Genomic DNA, 24,089 nt, shown 5'->3' with positions numbered 1-24,089 from the left:
TCTTTTGCTTTCTGTTTACAAGCTATATCTTTTTCCATCCTTCATTATTTTCGTGTCTGGATATAAAGTGTGTCTTTCGTAGGTATATTTTTGGATATTTTTTAATCCACTCTGTGATCTGTCTTTGTTGTTTTTAATCCATTTATATTTCTGATAAGAGAAAACTTATTCCTAATTTTTGCCATTTGTTTAGTGAATACCATGTCTCTTTTGTTTCTCAGTTTCCTCTTCACTTTTTCGTTTGAGCGCCATATTTATTTTCTTGTGTACCAATTTACATTCTTTTTTTGTTTCTTTTACTTTATATTTTTGAGTTATTTTTTGTAGTGGTTGTTGTGGGTATTTGTATCAATTTCTTAATGTATAACAATCTAGTTAGAATTTTTAGCAACATAATTTCAATAGCATACAAAACCTTTGCTCCTGAAGAGTCGCCCCTTATTCTGTGATTGCCGCAGATTACATCTTTATACATTGTGTGTCCATCAACATACTTTCCAACTGTTACTTTATGTAGTTGTATTTTAAATTAGGTAGAAAAAAATTTCAAACAAAAAATATATTGTTTTATATTTACATCCCTTTTCATATGTATAGTATTGTTACCTTTACCAGAGCTCTATATTTCTTATGTGGATTTAAGTCACTGTCTAGTTTCCTCTCATTTCAACCTGAAGGTCTTTCTTCAGTATTTCTTTTAGGTCAAGTATACTAGGAACAAATTCATTAAGTTTTGGGTTATCTAGGAATGTTTTAATTTCTCCTTCCTTTTGAAGGATAGTTTTGCTGAGTATAGGTTTCTGGGTGACAGGTTTTTGCCTCACCTCTCCCTTCCAAACATCTGGCTTCTGGCCTTTCTGCTTTCTGGCCTCTCTGGTTTCTGATTGGAAATCAACTATTTATGTCACTGAAGATCTCTTGTATATGATGAATTGCTTCTCTCATTGCTTTCAATATTTTCTCTTTTTCTTTGGCTGCCCACAGTTTGATGAGATATCTGGGTGTCCTTATCTGCTTGGACTGCCATAAAAAATGTCATAGTCTAGGTGGCTTACATAACAAAAATTACCTTTTCACAGTTCTGAAGGCTAGAAGTACAATATCAAGGCATCGGCATGGTCAGTTTCTGCTGAGAATGCTGTTCCCAGTTTGGATGGCCATCTGTGTCCTCACATAGTGGTTAAAGAGAGCACACGTTCTCTGATACCACTTCTTATAAGGGCACTAACTCCTCATGTATTTCCCACCCTCATGACCTCATCTACACAGATTACCTTCCAAAGGCCTCATCTCCGAATGCCATCACATTGGGATTTAAAGCAGACACAATTGAGTCTACAGTACTAGGTATGGATCTATCTGAATTTAACCTATTTGGAATTCAGTGAGCTCTCTGGATGTATAGATTCATTATATCAAATTTGGGAAGTTTTTTCCATTATTTTTTCAAATGTTCTTTCTGCTCTTTTCTCATTTCTCTCAATGTGGGGCTCATATTTTGCATTGGTGTCCCATAGACCTCTAAGATGTTCTTTTTCTTTGTTATTTTTTCTTCTGTTTCTCAGAATGGATCAGCTTAATTAACTTTATATTCATTGATTCTTCTACCTGCTCAAATAGCTTCTGCCGTTTTCTCTTCTTTCTTCTGTTAAGGCCCTTTAGTGAACGTTCATTTCTTTGATTCTGCTTTTCAAACTCAGAATTTCTATTTGGTCCTTTCTTAAAAAATAATTTCTTTCTCATTATTGATATTTCTGTTTGGTGTGACATTGTTACCATAGATTTTTTTTGGTTCTTTATACATTATTTTTTAAAGCTCTTTATACATATTTTAAAGAGCTGATTTGAAGTATTTTTCTTATAAATCTAACAATTGAGTTTCTTCTGAGGCTGTTTCTATTGAATGATTTTATTTTTGTGTATGGGCAATACTTTCTTGTTTCTTTGAATTTATCATTTAATTTCTTATTGATAAATGGAAATTTTAAATGTCACGATGTGGGAATTCTGGAAATTATTTTTTTTCCTTTCCAGGGTTTGTTGTTGCTGCTTGCTATAGGTATATTACTTTCTGTTTAAGGAATTTTCTGAATTAATTCTGTAAGTGTGTATTGCTTGTCATGTGTAGCCACAGACAGCTTTTCTTTAATGATAGAACAATGATTTCCTTAAATTCCTGAAACCAGTGAATGTCCCAGTGTTTGCTAAGGGGCTCTCTGTTTTAGGACACACCTTTGACACTCAGCCATATAGTTGACAAGTCTTCCCTAACCTTTACTTACTGCTTATATAGAGCCTCAAGGTCAGTTAGAAGTGAAACCTTAGGGCTTTCTTAGACCTTCGGTAGATATGCACACATCAATACATTGTGGTATTTCAAAACCTAAAGGACATCTCATTCCATAGTTTTTACTTTTAAGCTTTGTTTAATCTATTGTTTGACTCAAATGTCTAGGCAGCTACAAAGATAAAAAAATTTTTTCTATAATTTTTTTACATAAATGTCCCTGAGGTGAAGGTTTTCACATTGGGTGAGCTCTGAGTCAGGCCAGCTTCAGACAGCCTGTTAAGTGAGGTTTTCCAGGGACCCACTAAACAGGTAAAAAAATAATATGACTGTACTTGGGACTGAGGCTTTGAAAAAGCTGCAGTTCTATTCTCTTCCCTCTAGTGGCTACCAGGCTGAACTAAGAATGTGGGCTGTTATTTTTCAAGGCTACTGCCGAGAAACACATTAGGAGATAGAACTAGAGCAAGCTAAAACATCATAAATTACCCTGTTCTTTCCGTGATCCAGATCTTTTTCTTTAAATAAATGCTTACTGGGATGTTGTAGGCCTTTGATGAGTTCCCAGTGTTTTGGGAATTTGATTATGACAAATTTTGCCTGGTTTTCCATCACTTTTAGGAAGAGCAGATTTTCAGATGTCTGTACTCTGCCATTTTAGCTGACATCACTTCCATCCGTTGAATTTGAATATTACAGTTTAAGCTCCCTACCAAAATTTTGTGCTTTTAGGCTGGCACTTTAATTCAGGATCACTCTAAAGGGGCAAGCAAACTATTAGGACACTCCTCACTAAATAATACAAGGCGGTTGCCAACCATCATCCACTTTTCTAATTGTTAAATGGTGTTTCTATTTAGCTCCTCAGATTCACTCTATGAAGTCATTATTTCCTAAGGGATTTTTAAACTTTAATTGAAACAGTTAAAAAACACATCAATTGATATCAAAGGGGCCTCCTAGATGAGGAAATGATAAACAGTTCTGATGGTTTAAGGTAGATATTAGCATTGACATTGAAAAAAAACATGTCACCTATGTTTCATAGTTAGACAACACATGGCAATACCAAGATTTGATTTTGATATATTTGTAACATCTGTGAGTGTGGCAAAGATTTGCCATTCAAGAATTCACATAATATCTGAAGACAAGGTATGTGTAGCCTGAGAGTATATTAGTAATTAGGTGCCTCTTAAACAGATGTTTTTAAAATATATTTTACTGTTTGTTTGGTGGATATGAGAGCAACTGGTTTTCTATTTATGAAACGTTCACTTCTTTATTTTCATATAAAAGATAATTTTTAATTTGGAAGCATGACAATTTCTTATTTTAATCAGCATTTAAAACTGGATGATTTGAAATTATATTAGGCAGAAGATTAATATTGATATAATTATCAATATTAATATATTGATGTAATTGTTGCAAAATATTTAGGTCATTTGCTATTGTAATTCTGGGTGATGACATAGCAGAGATATATTTCGATAATTTCAGATATATAAGAGAACCTCACTTAGGATGTCAAAGTATATTTTGTAACGATTTGCTGATTATATATGTATATTTTGTACATATAATATATATCATATATAACAACATACAATTATGTAATATATTTTGTATATATTTTATACATATATATACAGTGTGTATATAAACATATAAAATACATATACATACATACATGTGTAATATCCTAGGTTAGAAATGATTGGATTTTTAAATAAAATATTTGTTTTTTGTCTCAAGGAGTACCCTATTCAGAATGAAAGAGAAAAATATATGTACTTGAGTAACATGAAAACAATAATAAACTAATGTATTAGTCAAAGAAATGACAGGTATATTAAGGTTGCATATTATATTCATCGGCAGACTGAAGCCTCTGATTCTGGAAGGAAGATCAGGGTTGAGAGTAGCATGATAAAATGAAGTTTGGATGCTAATAACTCAAGTATTTTTTATACTGTAAAATGCTATACAGCTCCATTTTTAAAATAAATTCTACCTAAGTCTTATTGATTATACAGTACCCAACAGAGAAAACATGTATGGTTTTGACATATAATATGTATAATATGTTTATTATACTTAATTCGCAATCTGGTTTTGACATTTCCCATTAATGGCTTCCCCAGTACCTGAATTAATACATTATCCTGAGGTTTCAAACTAAATAAATAGAATAGGACACTAGTTGGAAATGTAGCAAGAATAATATTCATTTTAGTTGCTATAGATATGGCAGGTTTTAGCATCCGTGCTAAATAGATTGTCATATTAGGCCATAGATTACATGTTTCTCAATAAGTTTGTAATTGACAGAAGTTAATTTTACTTTGATATTTTTCTAGTGAGGTTATTTTATTTTTCCTATATAGAACACTTTAAAATGGCTTGAAATATTAGTAAATTCAAAACCTACCTTTCTTAAAAATATTTGAGCATAGTTGTAGACAGAATAATGGTCTCCAAAAAGTGTTCTTATGTTAATCTCCAGAACGTGAACATATTAACTTAAGTGGCAAAATGACTTTGAAGATGTGGTGAAATTTAGGATCGTGAGATAGGAAGTGTGTCCTGGAATTTCCAGATGGGCCGCATGTAATTTTAAGGGTCCTGATAAGAGGGAGGTGAAGGGCTAGAGTCAAAGAAGGAGATGTGAGGACAGAAGCAGAGGTTGGAGTGATACGCTTTGAATATGGAATAAGACACCATGAGACAAGGAATGTAGATGGTCTCTCAAATGCGGAAAAAGCAAGGAAGTGGTTCTCATTAGAACCTCCAGAAGGGATCGGGTAAAGTGGAATAAACAACATGTACGAAGGCTGAGAAGCTAGAGAGAAAGTAGATAAATGATTGAAAAAATTGCATGGCCAGAGAGTAGAATAAGACAGGGAGACTTGTGAGAGACAAAGTTAAAGAATTCACAGGCCAAGCCATGAATAATTTGGCAGTTCATATTGAGGAGTATGTATTTTACTTAGGTGTATATAAAGTACAAAATGTATTCAAGTGTTGTCCTTTTTCCTACTGTGGAAGTTCCCTTCAATTTCTACTTTTCTGAGTGTTTTTATCATGAGTGAATGTTGAATTTTTCTCAGATACCTTTTCTGTGTTATTGAGCTGAGCATATGGTTTTTCATTTTTTTGTTTAGTATGTAAATGACATTTAATTGATTTTTAAATGTTAAACCAACTTTGCATCCCAGCGATAACCCATCCCTTCACAGTGTTGGCATACTATATCTTTTTTCCTATTCTTTTACTTGTAAATTATTTGTGACTTTAAAAATATAAATATATTTCTTGTTAATAGCATACAGCTGGCTCTTGCTTTTACAATCTGATATCTGCCTTTTAATTGGGTGTTCACTAGAACGTTTATATTTAATATGGTTAGGTTTAAGTCTATCAACTTGCTATTTGTTTTCTGTTTGTCCAATCTGTTCTTTGTTCTTTTCCTCTATTTTGTTCATTTTTTGAATTAAATATTAGTGGCTGCTTTAGAGTTTATAGTATACATCTTGAACCTATCAATCTACCTTCAAGAATTATACCACTTGTATAGGTTCAAGAAGCTTATAGTAGTATACTTTCATTTCCCCCCTCGTGACTTTTACGCTATTATTGTTATGTATTTTCCTATAGTATGTAACAAATCCAATAATACATTAATATTTGTTCAAAGATAAATTATCTTTAAAGAGGTATACATAATCAAACCTGTGCTAGTATATTTACCCATGTGGTTACCATTTCTGGTACCCTTTATTCTTTTTTATAGCGTATTTCCAACTTCTATTATTTTCTTTTGCCTAAAAGACATATCCATGCCTAAGGAAGTAACATTTCTTGGCGTATAGGTCTGCTGGTAATGATTTTTTTTGGCTTTGTATATCTGAAAAATATTTTCTGTCTTCATTTTAAAAGATATTGTGATTATTCTTCGATGTCTATATATTTTAATATCTCTTTATTTCTTTTCTATTTATCTTGCTGTTTTTAGTATTCCCTTTTCTACTACCATGACATTTAAATTTTTTTCTATTCACCTTCTCCCTTTACTGATTTGGTATTTATACACTAGATTTATTTTAGTGATTGCCATTTAAATTTGACCAAAAATACTTATTAAATTCTACATCTTGACTATCCTAATTATTTGACTCCTACCATATTGTTATAAATTACAATCTTTTGTTATGAAGGGTGTAGTTTAGTTTCATTTTTTTGACCCTAGAATGTAGACAGTTCTTTTATTCTTTTATATAATTATTTCTTTAAAATACAGATTGTATATAACATACATATATATTATTTCTCTTTATTTCAAAGATACAGTTGCTTTTAGAGTCACCAGTTTCTTTCCTTATTTATTTTCATAGTCTATTGGGCTTTTTACTCTGGAGGCATTTTTTCCCTCTTGGAATTAGGGCTTTAGAAGTTCCTTTAGTTAAGGTCTGTGGGTGATTAAGTTTCTTAATTTTCTGGCTAAAAATATTTTTATTTAGACCTGTTATTTTAACTTTTTAAATCCTTTTTTAAAGGGTCATTTTATTTTTCGTATTCCATTACGCCTCTTGTTGGGAAATGTGCTACCATTTCTATTGTCCTCTCTTTGTAAATAATCTATCTCTCTCTCTCTCTTTTTTTTTTTTTTGACAGTCTTTAAAATTTTCTCTTTATCTCTTTGGTGTTATACAGATTCACTAGAATGTCTCTCGGTGGAGATTTTAAAATAATTAGCCTTTTCAATGTATATTTCTTCAACTTCAGAATTCACAACTTTAAACAGTTATGGAAAATTCTGTCTTCTAAAATTAGAAGGCAAAAACTGATATAAAAGTGACTTGCAGATTAAGAAAATAATAAGAGAGAAAAAATGTGAAAGTAGGAACTCTAGAGTTTCAGTAGAAATTTAGATTACATCGAAAAAAGAATTAGTGAACTGAAATCTGTATGTGAAGATATTGCCCCCAATGCAGTCATTTTTCTATCTTTCCTTTCCCTATAATTCCTTGCACTCACAGGCCATCTTCATTTATCCTACTCTCTCAGAATCTAAAGCTTCCTCTCTTCTTTTTACCACTTTCTCCAATTTGCAGATGCTGTAGGTTCCTGGTACAAGCAGTTTCTCCCAGATAAGCCTAAGCCTTAGTTTTCCATTATAGCTTACCCCTGTGTTTTAATTTTACCATTTATTTTCAACTTTAATTTTTGAATCCTTGTGGATTTCCCATACTTACGTGAAGTGTGACCTCAATAATACTTTAAAATGTGTTAGAAAGATGTTTTAGCCTACTCTAGAAGAATGAATTGGAGGGGTCAAAATGAAGCAGATTAAACAAACAAGAGACATAGGCAAATGTCTCTTTTATCAGCAGACAACAATGGTGTAACAATTAAGCTTAGCAACTGGATATGTGGGAGGTGTAAGAAATCAAGGATGATTTATTTTATAGCATAACAGAACATCGTTTATTAATTATTCCATATCTGTTTGGGTAACAACTTGATCGTTATAAATTTATAAGCTTTATTTAATATTGTTCTAGTGCTCTAGTAGATATCGCATTCACAGACATTTACTATCAGCTCAAGTTCAAGTGATGTGCCTCTGATAATGGGACTTTGAGGAAATGGAGATAGACAAATTTTTGTGTAATCTAATTTCTATAAAAGACAGCACTTTTCAATTTGCCCTTGCATGCCTATGATTTACTTCAAATTCAGGTGCAAGATCTATCTCCTAAACTGGCATACACTGATGAAGTGGGAATTATAAGGTGGCTATATTTACATTGTATCCTTTAGCTGTTTTATTATTGCCTTCCTATTAAACACTTTAACTCCAACTTATAAACTAGGTGGTACCTGTTAGCCCAGATAAGCTGTGATGTGGCTATATTCTGATGGAACAGTACATAAAAACTGCCAGCTTTTCATTATATGATGCTTTGGAGATTTGACAGTTTTATATTAAGGTTAATGAATATCTTAAATATAACAATTTCTTATAATATAACGTTATTTAGTGAGTAACCTAGAGACTTACATACAAGTTTTTCTGGTTCTGTATTTGCTTTTAACAACCTATGAAAATTTCCTAGCTCTTAGAAAGATGTATTTTATAAATTTTCATTCAGTTGGCTTATTTTTTCTAGTATATAGTATAACCTAAAGGTTTAAACATTGAAAGAATAGTATAGTTAATCATAACCAATAGATTAAAATTAATGTATGACATGCTTTTCAAAGTATAGATGTTTATCAATTAAAATATATAAATGTCTATTATTCAAATAATACCTGCTTATTACAGATTTCTTGAAAAGTAAAGAAAAGCAAAAGAAAGAAAAGAAGTCACCTCTGGTTCTACTATCTAGAGATATCTGTTAACAAAAATTACATTTTGAGTATATGATGTTTTTAAAAATCATTTCTTAATATAGTTCTCTTTTTTCAGTTTCCTTAATTCTAGTGTACACTAATATTAAATGATTAGAAAATTATTCATTTTAAAAGCTTTAGTTAGCAGCTCTGTGTTATGCTCTATATTTTAATCCCCCAATATATATTCTGTTTGAGAAAATGAAACAGTGCTTATAAATGCAAATATTGAGACCTAGCTGAAAGAATGGGAGACCTGCTGAGGCTTCTAGTGCCATGTGAAGCTACGCTAAACTTCTAATGCCATAAGAAGCCAGGCTAAACTTTTCCAATGGCAAGAGAAGCAGTCCAGAAAGCTAAAAGCTTTTCCGTTTACTTACCATGCAGTTGAACTTCCACACACTGGAATGTGAGGTGCTCTGATCATGATCTTTCTCCTAAGATCTTGAGAACATAATCTGTGCTATTAAAGATCAATCCATATTCATTCTATGACTTATACACAGATCTGTCTCCAGCTGAAAATATACAGTTGAAATATACAGTCATGCACAGCATAACAAAGTTTCAGTCCACATATATGATGCTGGTCCCATAAAATTATAATGAAGCTGAAAAATTCCTATTGCCTAGTGACATCATAGACTTTGTAATGTAGTAAGGCAATGCATTACTCATGTGTTTGTGGTGATGCTGTGCTGCCAGTCATATAAAAGTATAGAACATACAATTATATACAGTACATAAATACTTAAAAATGATAATAAACTATATTACTAGTTTATGTACTTATACTATACTTTTTCTTGTTTTAGAGTATATTTTTTATGCTTATAACAAAGTTTGCTCTAAAACAATATGCCATGTTACACAAGAAATAGTCTCATATATCTCATGTTTACCACATCTCTTGATTGCATCATCTTCTCTTGTGCTTGATTTAATCTTGTGTTGTTTTGTATACTAATATGCTCTACAGGCTTGTACCCTGGGAGCAATAGGCTGTACCACATAGCCTAGGTGTGTAGTAGGCTATACCATCTAGGTTTGTCAAGGTGCACTCTGTGTCATTAGCGCGATGACAAAATCACCTAATGACACATTTCTCAGAATATTTCCTTCTTTATGGTGTATGACTATACATTTGCCTTTAATCAATGTGAGCGAAAAGGAGCAAATTTGGCACTCAAGTGCATGGATAGTATCCTCAGGGAGATAGTAGAAAGATTTCTTCCAGTATAGAAATAGTTTTGTGGTTTAGAAGATGATTAAAGATATATTGTTTTTATTATTCTCTTACTCATTGTACATCAGATTTAAACCGAAAGTCTTTAGAAAAATCATCTTTGGAAATAACTGTCTAATAAAGTTGAGTACATCAGTGCAAAGACACCCGACATACCTAAATTACCAAGAAGATAACACTTCAGTTTGCATTTTAAGTAGTATATCTAATCTCAAAACTCTCATTCTAAGATCTTTTATGTTTTAGTATCCAAATTTATTTAGTAACTAAATATATACATATATTTACATGCATAAAAATATATAGCAAATCACTTCAAAATTTAGGCAAATTATTTAACTTAATTCTAGTTGACAAATAGTTTTTATATCCCTACATATTTTCTCCAGTTAAAGATTATCTTTGTCATAAGTGCTAGGAAACCAACAATTGTTTAACAATACAGTGACACATCGAGCATCTCCATATGTGTTTGGAAAAATCAATGATACAATGTATATTCAGCAGTACATGAATTACTTACAAATTTATTAATTTCAAACTGTGGATCTTGTTCAAAAGATAATAAAAGCTTTTATTATGGTAAGTCCTGGTTATAGCAATAAAATTTATTGCTCAAGAAAATGACAGATCCATATTGTAAACGTTGGAAAAACTATCCTCAAAATTTCAACTAGAGAATGAAAAATAGTTTCTTTCGCTTTTCCTTTGTCTACATCTAAATAGCATTTATTTCGTTCAAAATCAGCGGCTCCTTTTGTTGCATTTGAAAGCAAGGCAGCAGTCCCTATTGACTTAGCTGCCAAAAGAGACACCCTTCTCCGCCTGTGCTCATTTTGCTCCAGTAAATAAACAGACGATTCAGTTCTTTTAAGCTCTGAGCAAAATCACTTTCTGTATGCAATTTTGAATGGTGCATCAGGTTCCTCTCCTGGACCTGTTTTACCTGGCTGGGGGTGGTAGGACACCATCTGGCCGCAACCCCCGCTCTTCTACTCCCCAATCCCGCGTCCTGGGTAAGCAGAGCAACTGACCCGGCTTTGAAGCCTTGGGTCCTCTAGGGCCCCTGGCTGCACTGGCCGCCTTCTCCTGCGTGACTTGGATTGCCTCTACCCTTCGCTCCCAGAACACCAGGGAAAAGGGCAGAGAAAGGGGGAGGACTCAGTGTCCTAGTCCTTGGAGATAACCCTAGGTGGGTGTGAAGGGCTGGCTAGAGGATGTTGCTGAGTGTGCTGGGATGTGGAGAAAATGGGAGAAGAGTGCCCACAGCCAGTAGGGCGCCTTGCAGAAGGCGACCTTGGCCTTGCTTCGATGTGGGGATGGATTGGGGTGGGCAAGCTTCTGTGGGGCTCGCCAACTTTTGGAAGGTAACATGCATAACCGCAGTGGTGCCGCGTCTTCCAAGCCCTACTACCCCTGCGGCGAGGGGCGGGTCGGGAGGAGAGAGGAGATGCCTCCTCAGGTGCTCAGACAGGGGGTTGGTCTGAGCCTCTTCTTAGGCGGATGCTGAATTTGGGCCGGGGTCTCCAGCTTGCGTCCTCAGAGTGCACCAGCACATGGCCCAGCACCGCTTGAGGAAGACTCAGATCTCCTCCAGGCCCTTAACACTCCTGGCATCGGGGGCGGGAACGCCAGAGGGAGAAAAGCCTTGGCCTTCCTCCCCGGGCTGTTGCCAAGGCAACTGTATTGTTGGCCAGGGACGTTGGGGAGACTGGAGCGTGGCTCCCCCTCCAGGAGTACTGAGCCGCAAGCGCCAATCATGAGTGGTTGGGGGACAAGCCGAGAGCGAGCACGAGGTCGGGGGAGGCAAAGCGGGGGCTTGCGGGGTGGAGGGCGCCTTTCTCACCTCCACCCTCCACTGTTGCCATGGAGACCGCCAGGGCAGCCTCACCTGCACCGGCTGCTACAGTGGGCGCTGCCGCTTGAGTAGAAGAAACAGCAACTGGAGCCCTCTTTTGCCCCAGTGGTGTTTTACGTGAACTCTACCCCAGCAGCTGCCTCTGCTTGCCTCCCACAAACAGGAAACGAGAGGGCAGACGTCCAAATTCACCACGGGTTCCTCCACCCTGCCTTTCTTTATTTGTTTTTTTTTCACCCAGAATTTTATATCTCTGCATCTTCCACAATAAATGATCTGGAGGATGAAAAAGTGGTTCCCTTTGTACTGTGTCTGCCTCACACCTCTTCTGTTAGTAAACAGCTCGTTTAGTTCTACAGAACACTGTCCTGGGCCAAGTCTAATTATCAACAGAAAGATTTTAAAAGTTTATTATTATTATTATTAATTATTATTGTAGGTATGTGAAATTCCTAGTTTTTATTCATAGGCTATGGATAATATAGGAATGTTCTCTTGCTGAAATTAACCACTTTTTAAACAAAGTAATGGAATAATATGTGCTGGACTATCTGGGGACGTAATAAAGAAAGAAGAGACTGTTCAGAAGTTCCTTCTGTGTGAGCTAGGTTTTTTTTTTTTTTTTTCCCCCAGTTTTATATGCCAATCCAGTTCTAAAATCTCTTTTCTGGGCTCTGTTCCTTCTATGTTTTAGATCAGTTTTTGGCTTTGGAATGGGGGTTATTTTAGCTTGGGTTTGCCTTTGAACTGGGGAGTGGTAAATTAAGTATCCTAGAATACTTACATTTAGCTCAGGTTCAAGATTTAGTGCATGGATGCATCTCTACTGACTACGGACATGAATGCACTTAGCAAGAAGGACTCCCTGATTGGAGCAAGTTGAGGCATCTGTGATCTTGAATTGCCGGCCGTGCCCTGGCAGGCCCTGTCAACTGCTGTTGGTCACAACACTTTGCTGCTCAAATTTCTTTCCTATTTAATGTCTAGATGATACAGCTTTCATTGTCTGAAAGCACCTTGGTAGCTTTGGCTACTAATAATCATGAGTTTCCTTACATAGTTCTGCAGTTTTGAATAGACCAGCCTTTTCAACTGACTTTAATACTGCCCCTTTAGAAAATTCCAGCAATGCAGGATAACTATTTCTTTCCTAAAGCTGATTGGTGAGATACTTAATAATTTTTTTTTTCACACTTTCTATGTCATGGGGTTTTCAAAGCCACTAAGAGATTTTCATATAGTTCCAATTTTATGGACTATGAATTTGGAATACATTTATTTTCAGTGTCTTAATCAACTTGTTTGCAGTGTCTCCCAGAGGTCCCCCAGCGTTTCCTAAATACAAAATCTGATCCCTCCTTTTTTTGCCACCTTACTTAACTTCTCCTAAGAATTTGGACCTCTTAATCTAATCTGTCATTTTCCTTGAAAATCCACCCCTCCCATCTTATCCTGACATTCCTCTGACCTCTTAAAAGTCTGTTTCTCAATCTTTTATTTTTTTCCTTTTCCTTTTCTTCTTTTTTTTATTTTTATGTATTTATTTATTTTGTATTGTGTATTGGTCTCCTGCTTTATCCATTCAGCTTATTTTCCTGGGCCTTCTCATCCACATCAATAGCTTCATCTGCCCTATAATTCTCTTGTCTTCTTAATCTGTGTTATTTTGTGCAGACTCTTCTTTGAACTCTAGACCCCTATTTCTAGCTACTTCATGGACATTTCTACTTGTGTTTCCTGCAGGCATCTGAATTCAACCTGTCCTTCACTAAACTATATTCCTCTCCAAATTTATTTTTCCTACTGTGTTTCATATCTCAGTTAATGACCTCACTCTTTTCCCAGTTACTCAGGATAAGAAACATGGAGCCATTTATTAATTCTTACATTCATCTAATCAGATTTCTTACTGGTATCTAGCATGTGCCAGGCAAACACAGTCAGAAGCTTAATTATAGTGGAGAAGACAGAATGATATATTTACAACTAAGTAGAAAAATTATAGCTTTTTAAAAGAAGCCTATTACAGAAGTAACCACGGTGTTGTATGATAAAGAAAAGTTTTATGTGTTAAGTTGAGATAAAGGATGAGAAGCCACATATTTAAGTTGTTAGAGAGAGAACAGATAGGGCAGAGAGAAGAGCAGTCACAAAGTTCCCCTGGTGGAGAAGGGCTTGACATTAAAGTCAAAGTGCATGGTGAAAAGGGCCAAGTGAGGGTGGAAAAAAGAATTGGGGTACAGATTTTGCAGGACTTTGTGGGCCTTGACACGGAATTTGGATTTTATCTTCAGTGCAGTGCGAAGCCATTGAATATTTTTAAGAAAAGTGGCATGAAATGTTTTATAATTTTAAAAGATCATTCTGGCTCTGGGGTGGAGAATGAATGAGGGTGTGTGTGTGTGTGTGTGTGTGTGTGTGTGTGTGTGTGTGTGTGTGTGACAGTTTGAAGGTGGAGGGGAAATTCAAGAGTACAGAAGTGTTAGTAATATAGGGTGTGAAGTGAAGAAGGAGATAAGTGAACAAACACGAGGTGTTTTCAGTGGTCTTTATCACTCAGATTGGGTCTCAAACTCATTTCTGTTCTTAGAGTGTACCATGCCATATGTGGCTTTCCACATCCAGTTCCTTACTACTTAATCCTAATTATTATGATTTTTATTCTTTTATAGCTTTAACTGTCAGTGATAGTCACATGATAGCTGACAAGGAGAATGTCAAGAACAATAGATAAGAAAGCTGGCTCTAGAATTGAGCTGCCTTGGTTCATATCCAAGCTCCATGACTTACTAGCTATGTCATTTTGGGAAAATTCCTTAACTTTCTGCAATAGAAAAAGCAATAATAGTAAGAATACTCATTTTTCAGGACTTTACAGTGATTATATAATGCATATAATATACGGTGCATGTTAGTGCTCAGTAAATGTTAAATGATAACATCGTGATGATTAGGATAGAGGACTTGAGATCTCTGATAAGAATTTTTATGCAGCCTTTTTTTATGCAGGGGGAAGGTTCTGCAGCCTTCTAATTAGAAGCAAGTCTTGAGGATAGGAACATCCTCATTCCTCAGTAATTCCACACTTACATTCTCTCATAGGTTCCCATCTGCCAATACTGAGTGCCTCATTTTATGAAGTAAAATGGGACATGTTTTAACAAACAGGTATCCTCAGGTTGCTACTCCTCAAACATCCCTTCTTGGGAAAACTCTTTTTGAGGAAAGAGTTTTCTGTTCATTGCTGATTTTTAAAATCTCACTATCTTTAAGTCAACATTTTGTAATTTTCTTTTTCTTTCTTTCTTTTTTTTTGAGTGTTCTGAAAAAAAATGAATATGGAGTTGTTAATAATGACAAGAATGATAGAATGCCTAAAGTTGGGAGAAATTGGGCTTTGCTGCTACTTGGTTTTCTTTATGTCTTGCTGATTCCATGGTAAACATTCCTCAGTAATTCCACACTTATATTCTCTCATAGGTTCCCATCTGCCAATACTGAGTGCCTCATTTTATGAAGTAATCACTGCTTTTTATAAATAGCCCATATCTCGTAACTTTCTTAAGTAGTTATCAAATCTTCTCAGTATCGAATAAATAAGTGAGTGAATTAGTCCTTCACAATATTTCTCTCATCTTTCTTTTCTATTATTGTCATCCTCTTTCTAAATTAGGCCCTCATTGCTTTTATCAAGGAATGTATACATTATATATACCTTTCAACATATTTCTGCTTGATTTTTATGTATTCTATGCAGATTATTTTTCACAAGAAAGTATGGTGCTATTCTCGCCACTCTTTCATTCAAATAATTCAAAAGCTATTTACTGAGAAGAAAGTTGCAAACTAGAAAAAGATTCATGTTCATATTTTTATATAGAACTCCTATAAATTAATAAGACCCTACAATAAAAAAAATCGGGCAAGCAGCTATGAGAGATATTCAACAAAAGTGGTTCTTCAAATGACTAAGAAACATAAAAAAGAATTCTGAACCTCAATAGTTATCCAAGAAATGAAAATTACAACCACTAGAATAATTATCGGAGAAATGAAAATGTCACCCACAAGAATGGCTGCAGTGAAAAAGAATGGCATTCTCAAGCGTTGGTGAGAATGTAGCCCAAATAGAATGTTCATAGACTGCGAGAGGGACAATAGATTGATACAGCTACTTGGGAAAAACCACTTAGCATGATCTACAAAAGTTGAACATATGTGTAACTCTGTGGAGCAATTTTACTACTTGGGCATATGCCTAAGAGAAATCAGTTATGAGTACATCAAAAACATGAAGGAAACTGTTACAGCAATATTATTTTTCATAGCTGAAAACTAGAAACAACTCTAGTGTTTATCTTGAGGGCATCGATTAAATAAATTATGGCATACTCTATAATAGAATACTGCACAGCAGTAAAATATTAAAAAATGCTGCTACAAACATAAAAGTGTAACAAGACAGACAACACTAATATGTGTTGAGAAGTTAAGGTAGTGGTTATCTTTGGAAAGATAAATAAGGTTAGTGATTGGGAAGAGGCTTGAGGAAGCTTGTGGGGATGCTGCTCCTTTTATGTTTCTTGACTTGAGTGATGATTCCATGGGTATGTTTATTTGTGTGAATTTAGTAGGCTGTACCTTTATGGTTTGTGCATTTTTGACTCTGTCATATTGCAATAAAAATATTTATCCTTAAAAAAGCTTCTATTAGCTACTATATTAGGTCACTTTCTTCCAACTGCATTACACCTCTCTCAGTTGGATGTTAAATTTACTGTTCCAGTTGTTTCTCATATTTTTGCACATGACTACTAAACAAGGCAGAGGTATCCATTTGTTCACCACGTTTATTGTTTTCTTCCTTTTAAAAACAGAACCCTGTGAATTTCAGCTGGACATTTGACTGCATTTGGTCAATTTACTGACTGTGTTTTCTAGCTTTCCTTGCCTGTAGGTGTACTCCTGTGATTAAATTTGGACCAAAGCTACATTAGCAGACATGAAGAGTACAACTTAGTTCCTGTACATCCTCTTTCACTTTGACATCTTGCTGGGAAATAGTGAAGTTCTGGAGAATCCTTGGCAGTCACACGTTTCTGACTGTGGAGCTACCATGCTGGCTTTAGCCCACTGGACTATTAGATGAAAGAGGAATACATTTCTATTTAAGCTATAATGTTTTAAGGATTCTTTATTACAATATACTCTCTGTCAATACAGTATTTTATAACATAGTAATTTATATGTATCTCTGTCACTTAGTGAGGTCGATTTTTCCAGATTTCTAAAAGATTCCTACTGAAATGACCACCAGGCTGTGCCGTATTCATTATTTTGTCTTACAAAGCTTCCCTTTCCCTATATCCATGACCATAGAGAATGTATTAATATTTCTGAGTTTCAGCTTTCTTTACTATGAAATGGGAATAAGAGATGATTATTTTGAAGATTAAAAGATAAAACACATGTAAAGTGCTTAGCACAGTGTAGGGTACATATTAAGCACTCAACACATATAAGCTTATTTTCACATAATAGTTTTAATGAATATTCATGATGTAGAATTAAGCAAAGGCATAGTATGGAAGATCAATGTATGTTGGAGGGAGATATCCAAGTTAGGAGCATTTTAAAAAACTAGCTCATCTTGTTTTAAGACTCCAGGCCTCCCAGAAATTTCTGATTATTTCATAAACACTGGAAATCTTGCAATGAAAATAAATATACTCGATGACTAAGCAATTCTTCTCTTATTTATATATCCAAAGAAACGAGTGCATGAATATACCAAAAGTATGAACAGAATGTTCACAGAAGCATTATTTTTAATAAACAAATAGAGACAACTCAGTTGTTTCCTAGGCAGAGGAGCAAAACTATTTTGGCATATTTATTTTAATAGTCTCATGCTTATCTTTCCACTTAAACATTGGGGCTAATAATTTTTGACTATTGACTCCCTAAGAACATAACTTATCTATTAAAAAATGGTTTGGAAAAAATTTCTAATAATCTCTGACACGTTACACATAAATTATACTTCTAATTTTAGTATTTTCTTTCAAGAGTTGTCTAGCAATTTTCTCGTATCTAAAGAACTGCCTTTAAGCTCCCTTAATAAGGGTGGTAAATGCTTTTGAGTTTTGTCTGAAAAATCTCTCATTTTCTAGAAATGACAATTTACCTGATTATACAATTCAAAATTAATATGTATTTCCCCTTAGAATCATGAAGTTATTCTACTATTTTCTGACTTTGTGACTATTAAGAAGTTTGCAGTTAAACAAACAGTTGTTCCTTAAGTGTGGTCTGTCTTATTTTTCTGGTTGCTTGTTAATATGATCAGTCTGTGGTTATCTGAAATTACTATGTTATATTCAAGAGTGGACTTTTAGAAACAAATCTATCATTGTATTTATCACATATTTTAAATCTGAGGAGTAATAGCTCTATCAGTTTTCCTCCATTATTTCTCCAAAAGGTGAAACTTTTTTCCCAACCAAGAGACAAATGAAAGTAAGACAAGTCACCTTGTGATTTCTATTTACAAATGGGCAGATTTGTTTTCTAGTCCATCTTTTCACTCATGTGTTTACCTTTTTAATGAGGGTCCTGTTATATGGAAATTTCTGTTACAAGTCTTATGGCCCATTACTCATATGACCCTAGAAATTTGCCTTACTTTGAGAGCTCTGCATTTTAAACTCTGCTTGCTATTAATCATTCCTAATTATTTTCTGGTGGAGATTTTCTTTTTTAAAGAATATTAATAGAAATAAATGTTTTATATCCTTGGCAGATTTTTATTTTCAATTTGAATTGGTCTAAAAATATGAAGAAATATTTTTAGAAATACATGCAATTAAGAAATATAATAAGTTTTGTTACATTTTAATTTTCTGTAAATTTTCTATTGATTTTTTTTTAATTGACCAGGGTTATTTTACAAAAATGCCTTGAGATGGTTTTTGGTCCTTTTGAATAACATTAATAACTTTTGATAAATGTATAATGATGTGTGTCAACCTATGGTCATTGGTGCCAGTTCAACCCCAACAGGAATCCCTAATTTGAGGTACAATGAAAAAAGAAACTTTATTCAGTGCAAACAGTTCAATTGTGATACAGCACAGCTGTGGAGCAGCTTAATGGTGTTACAGCTGTTATAAAACAGGGGGCGCTGAGAGGCGGCCCTGGGGCAAGGCCCTTCTCCAGCTAGACTGCTCAGTGAAACATCTTTGGTGTTTCACCTCCTGCTGGGGAAACACAGTCTTCAGTCTTTTGTGGAAAGGAAAAGTGAGTTCCCCTAGCTAGAAGGGAGCTGGTATATGTAGAGAGAAGTCCCCACCCCTGATTCCTCATTGGTATGTCTTCATACCAATGAGGACTCTGAATTGCCACAGTTTGGTCCAAAAATCACCCATCTGATTGGTCAAAATGCTGCTTTGATTTGTCAGTGGAGATGCTAATAATGATATTGCTGTGCAGATATGATTGGATAGGGAAAGTCTCAGTCCTATTGGTTAAAATATGATTCTAGGAAGTCCATTATAAGGGCTGATTCAAGGGGCAAGAACACAGTGCAGGCCGGAGTTCAGTGTGGGAGGCGGGCAGTTCAGTGCAGGTGACAGGCAGTTTAGTGCAGTTTTCTCCCTGAATCACAGCTTGTGTGAGAGGCCCCTGTTTAGCAATGTTTTCTAGGGCCTATAAATTTGAACCCAGTTAGCCACCAGGAAGCCTTTTTAGCAGGTCTCTTCTTTCTCAGGGTCAACACTTTTATCCACCACTACAATATTTTAAAGAATAGTTTCGCTGCCCTAAAAATCATTTATGCTTAGTCTATTCATCCCTTCCTCTCCTCTAACTCTCGGCAACCACTGATTCCTCTATTGTCTACATAGTTTTTTCTTTTCCAGAATGTTGTAATCATATAGTATGTGGCCTCTTCAAGTTGTCTTTTCATGGCTTGATAGCTCATTCATTCATTCATTTTAGCACTTAGGTGTACCATAATTTATTATCCATTCACCTACTGAAGGACATCTTGGTTGCTTCCCAGTTTTGGCAATTAAGAATAAAGCTGTTATAAACATCCATGTACAAGTTTTTGTGTGGACCTAAGTTTTCAGATCCTTTGGGTAAATACCAAAAAGCACAATTGCTACATCACATGGTTAAGAGTTTGTTTAGTTTTGTAAGAAACTGCCAAACTGTCTTCCAAAGGGCTGTACTATTTTGCAGTCTCACCATCAATGAATGACAGTTGCTCCACACTCCTGCCAGAGTTTGCTGTTGTCAGCATTCTGGATTTCGACCATTCTAATGAGTGTAGTGGTATCTTTTTTTTTTTTTTAATTTTTATTTTCCTTATGACATATATGTGGAACATTTTTTATTTGCTTGTTTTCATCTGTACATATTCTTCAGTGAGGTAGCTGTTTAGATCTTATTCCTATTTTTTAATTGTTTTTTTTTGTTGTTGTTGAATTTTAAGAGTTCTTTGTGTATTTTATATAACTATCTTTTATCAGATAATGTCTTGTGCAGATATTTTCTCCTCATCTGTGACTTGTCTTCTTGATCTCTTGACAGTGTCTTTCACAGAGCAGGAATTTTTAATTTTAATGAAGATTACCTTATCAATTATTTCTTTCATTCATAATACCTTTGGTGTTGGACAAGAAATTATTGCCATGCCTAATGTCATCTAGATTTTTTCCTATATTACCTTCTAGGAGTTTAACAATTTTGAGTTTTACATTTAGGTATGGTCTATTTTGAATAAATTTTTGTGAAGAATATAAGATCTATGTCTAGATGTGTGCGCTCTCTCTCTCTCTCTGTCTCTCTGTCTCTCTCTCTCTCTCTCTCTTTTGTGCATAAGGATGTCATTACTCCAGCATCATTTGTTGAAAAGACTGCCTTTTCTTCATCATACTGCCTTTGTTCCTTTGTTAAAGACAAGTCAACTATATTTACATGGGTCTCTTTCTGCACTTTACATTCTGTTTCATTGATCTGTGTATTTATTCTTTCACTAATCTGACACTGTCTTGACTACATTAGCTTTACAATAAATCTTGAAGTCAGACAGTGTCAGTCCTCTGACTTTGTTCTTCTTTAATATTGTATTGGCTCTTCTGGGTGCCTTTTACTTTTTCCCACATGTTTTAGGAAATGATCCCCAAAACTATGTCTCTTTACATAAAAGCCTTAGATGTTTGAGGGACACACATCTATAGTAAAGTAACAACTAACCTTTATTCAGTCCTTACTAAATTCCATGCAAAGTTCAAGTTATCTTCGAACCAAGCCAAAATAATATAATTAAATCCAAGATAAGTGCTATAATTATCTTCATATTTCAAATGAGAAAACCAAGGCCCGCAGAGATGTAAGGGGATTGCCGAAGGAAACTTAGAAGTAAATGGTGGAATATGGTAGTTTGCTTCCCAGAGGCAAAATGTGGTATCACTTCCCAATACCTACAAGCATGAGCCAAATGTTTGGCAAAAAGATTCTACATATTGTCCAGGTTATAAAGATACAAATTGTACTCTAATTGGATGTTTACTTATCAAGTGCTATATACCAAAGACTACTCTACCTATTACAATTTCAAAATAATTATCACTAAGCATCTTCTCTTGATGAGCTCATTGTGCAGAGTAAGGATCTTTTTTCACAATAGTCCCAAACTGGAATCAACCAAAATGTTCGTCAACTGGAAAATGGACAGATTGTGACTTGGCCATACAATGGAATATTATTTAGAAATAAAGAGAATGGCATACCGATGAATACAAACACATGAACAAATTTCTAAATTATTATGCTAAATGAAATAAGTGAAACACAAGCAAGTACACAAGTACCTACTATATAATTCCACTATATAAATATTTGGAATAGTCAAACATTAACCTCCAGTGATTCAAATCACTAGTCATTGCTCAGAAGGAATACAAAAGTTATATGAGATGATGGAAATATTTGCTATTTGATACGTTTACTTAAACTGGATGAACAATATACACAAGATCTGAGCATTTCACTATACATAAGTTATAAAAATTTTTAAAAAATAGCATATTAAATAGTAAAAATGAGAATGGATAAAGGAAGGTAGAAGCACAGGGAAATAAGTGAGTAACTTAATTTTAAGGAGTCAGGGAAAGCTTTATGGAAGACTGTACATGTAAGATGGATTTTGAAGAGTAAACAGGAATTTGCTGTTTGAAGAAAGACATTCTAGGGAGAAAGCAAAGAACATTAATTTGTTAATTCCTTAATTTATTCATTTATCTGCCGAACAATTATTGTCTGCTTATTCTCTGCTTAGTACAATTCTAGGTCCTTGTGATAGAGCAGTGAAAAAGACAAATGTAGCCTTTGCCTGCAGAAAATTTAGATTCTAGTGAGAAAACCATGAGTTATAATTTTTATGGAATTTTCAGGGAAAATTGAGAAGTTCGTTGTGATGAGAATGTGTTAGAATGGCGAGAGATAAGGTGGGTCATGGTAAGTAAGCTGGAACCACATTAAGAACATTTCAATGTAGAATAGATTAAGGAGTTTGAGTTTTATCTTATAGGTATTAAAGCCTAGTAGAAAATAAATCGTAAGTTGATGTAGTTATAATTTTTTAATGAAGATCATTTTTGACATTTGAGGATAGACTGGAACGAAGAGAAATTAATAGAAAAGTGATAAAGAGAATGCTATTTCCATAGTCTAAGCCAGGGTTGGCAGAAACTCAGTCCATGTGTCACCTCATATTTTTGAGCCCATAGTAGACAATGCTAACCCATAAAAGTACTGCTCCTCACCAAGTCAAAACAGGGCATTACATACTATATACACATTATTAAAAATAAATTTGGCACATGAAACAAAACCTATTTGTGGTTCCTGGTCTAGGCTCCAAAAGTCATTTCCTGGGTGAGTAAATCAAAAGCCCAGTAGAAAAGGGGAAGGGAGTGAACTGGAGAGCCAGTCCAGAAATAGAATTATTTGATTACTCTATAAGAGAATGATTCAGAATTTTAGATTGCAAATCTATGTGACAGCATTAATGATAATAGCAATAGCAATAACACAGGGCATAGACTGTATGTGGATTCTTGGGGAAGTGTGATAAAGTTTTGACAAAGATCTTACTCTATATCTCATTAGTTAATCTTTGTGTTTACTTCCCATTGAAACTCTATTGTAGCTCTTGATCAATTTAGAAAGAAAGAACCTTTCCTAGGCTTTGATTCCTTGCCTTATAATAGGTCAAAAATTTGTAACTCACTTACTACTCTCAGAGGTTTCTTATAATTGAGTCATTCCTTTTTTTCTGGGATTATGACTCACAAGATTGACCTCTCAATTGCAAAGAATTTAAATTATTTTCTGTCTTGTTAGCATCTTCTTCCAAATACATTCATGCATTATATAGGCCATTGACCATGGACACCATATGTCTTTTGACCTATTAATTTTTTTCTAAGTTTTCAATGAATATTAGCATCTCTAATATTCATTTTTAATTGCTTTGCTCTGGTTCTTAGTACTAAAGGTATAAAAGAGGCTGTACCTCTCTTTCAGGTAATGATTATGTCTGTTAGTTAAGGGAAAATGTAAGGAGAGAGATAGCTCAAAGTAAATTTTCAGATGAGACCTAAATTTACATAAAATAAATCAGTTTTCAAGGAGAGAAATTTAACTTTTACCTTTTTCTTGGTTACTATATAAACTATCAACAGATATTGCTGCAGTGAGATGATGAAAAAGCAGAGGAGCATGCAGCCTAAATAATAGGCGGTTAATCAGCACCTCAGAATCGAAGGTCATTAGTAATTCAAGGGCAGCAACAGCATGCGTCAGGGGAGTGGTGAAAAGTTGCTTCTGTAAGGCAGTATCTGACAAGTAAAGCCCATTTTGGCAGCATCTGAACATATGGCAAAGCAGTGTTTTTTTGACTTCCTTGTGCTGGAAGGGGTTGGCCTTCTGGCAACTTGGACTTTTGTTTGTGTTGAAGAGAGACTGAATATTTTTCCATAAATAATTATAATTATCTTATCATTGAAGACACATAAATTTGGAATTCAGTAATTTTCTTGGATAAATCATCAATTTTGGAAAGAAGTGGAATTAAATTTTCTCTATTTCTGCTAATGAATTGCTGGTACAAAATTAATACATCTCGTATAGGTTCGTCTCTCAAAACTTATTATTTAGATTGAAATATTTTAGGTAGAAATACTTTATTTTGGTCTTTATGTGACTTTTACTTTGTACTATTTTTT

At 34.5% G+C, this 24,089-nt stretch overlaps 1 protein-coding gene across 10 annotated transcripts in view; it reads left to right on the top strand.

The window, feature by feature from the left end:
- Positions 1–24,089, top strand: part of NOL4 (nucleolar protein 4) — a 277,921-nt gene that overhangs the window by 46,866 nt on the left and 206,966 nt on the right. Inside the window, exon 1 of one of the 10 annotated variants that reach the window (XM_016153928.2) lies at positions 10,315–10,951. The exons of the other annotated variants lie outside the window; for them this stretch is intronic. The gene's annotated coding sequence lies outside the window, so the exon portion shown is untranslated. Of the gene's footprint in view, positions 1–10,314; positions 10,952–24,089 lie in introns of those variants that run through there. 10 annotated transcript variants of the gene reach the window in all.

Source organism: Rousettus aegyptiacus, unplaced genomic scaffold (assembly GCF_014176215.1).
Source record: "Rousettus aegyptiacus isolate mRouAeg1 unplaced genomic scaffold, mRouAeg1.p scaffold_m13_p_12, whole genome shotgun sequence".
In the NCBI taxonomy this organism is placed as follows: Eukaryota; Metazoa; Chordata; class Mammalia; order Chiroptera; family Pteropodidae; genus Rousettus; species Rousettus aegyptiacus.
This window is presented reverse-complemented; position numbering and strand designations above follow the sequence as displayed.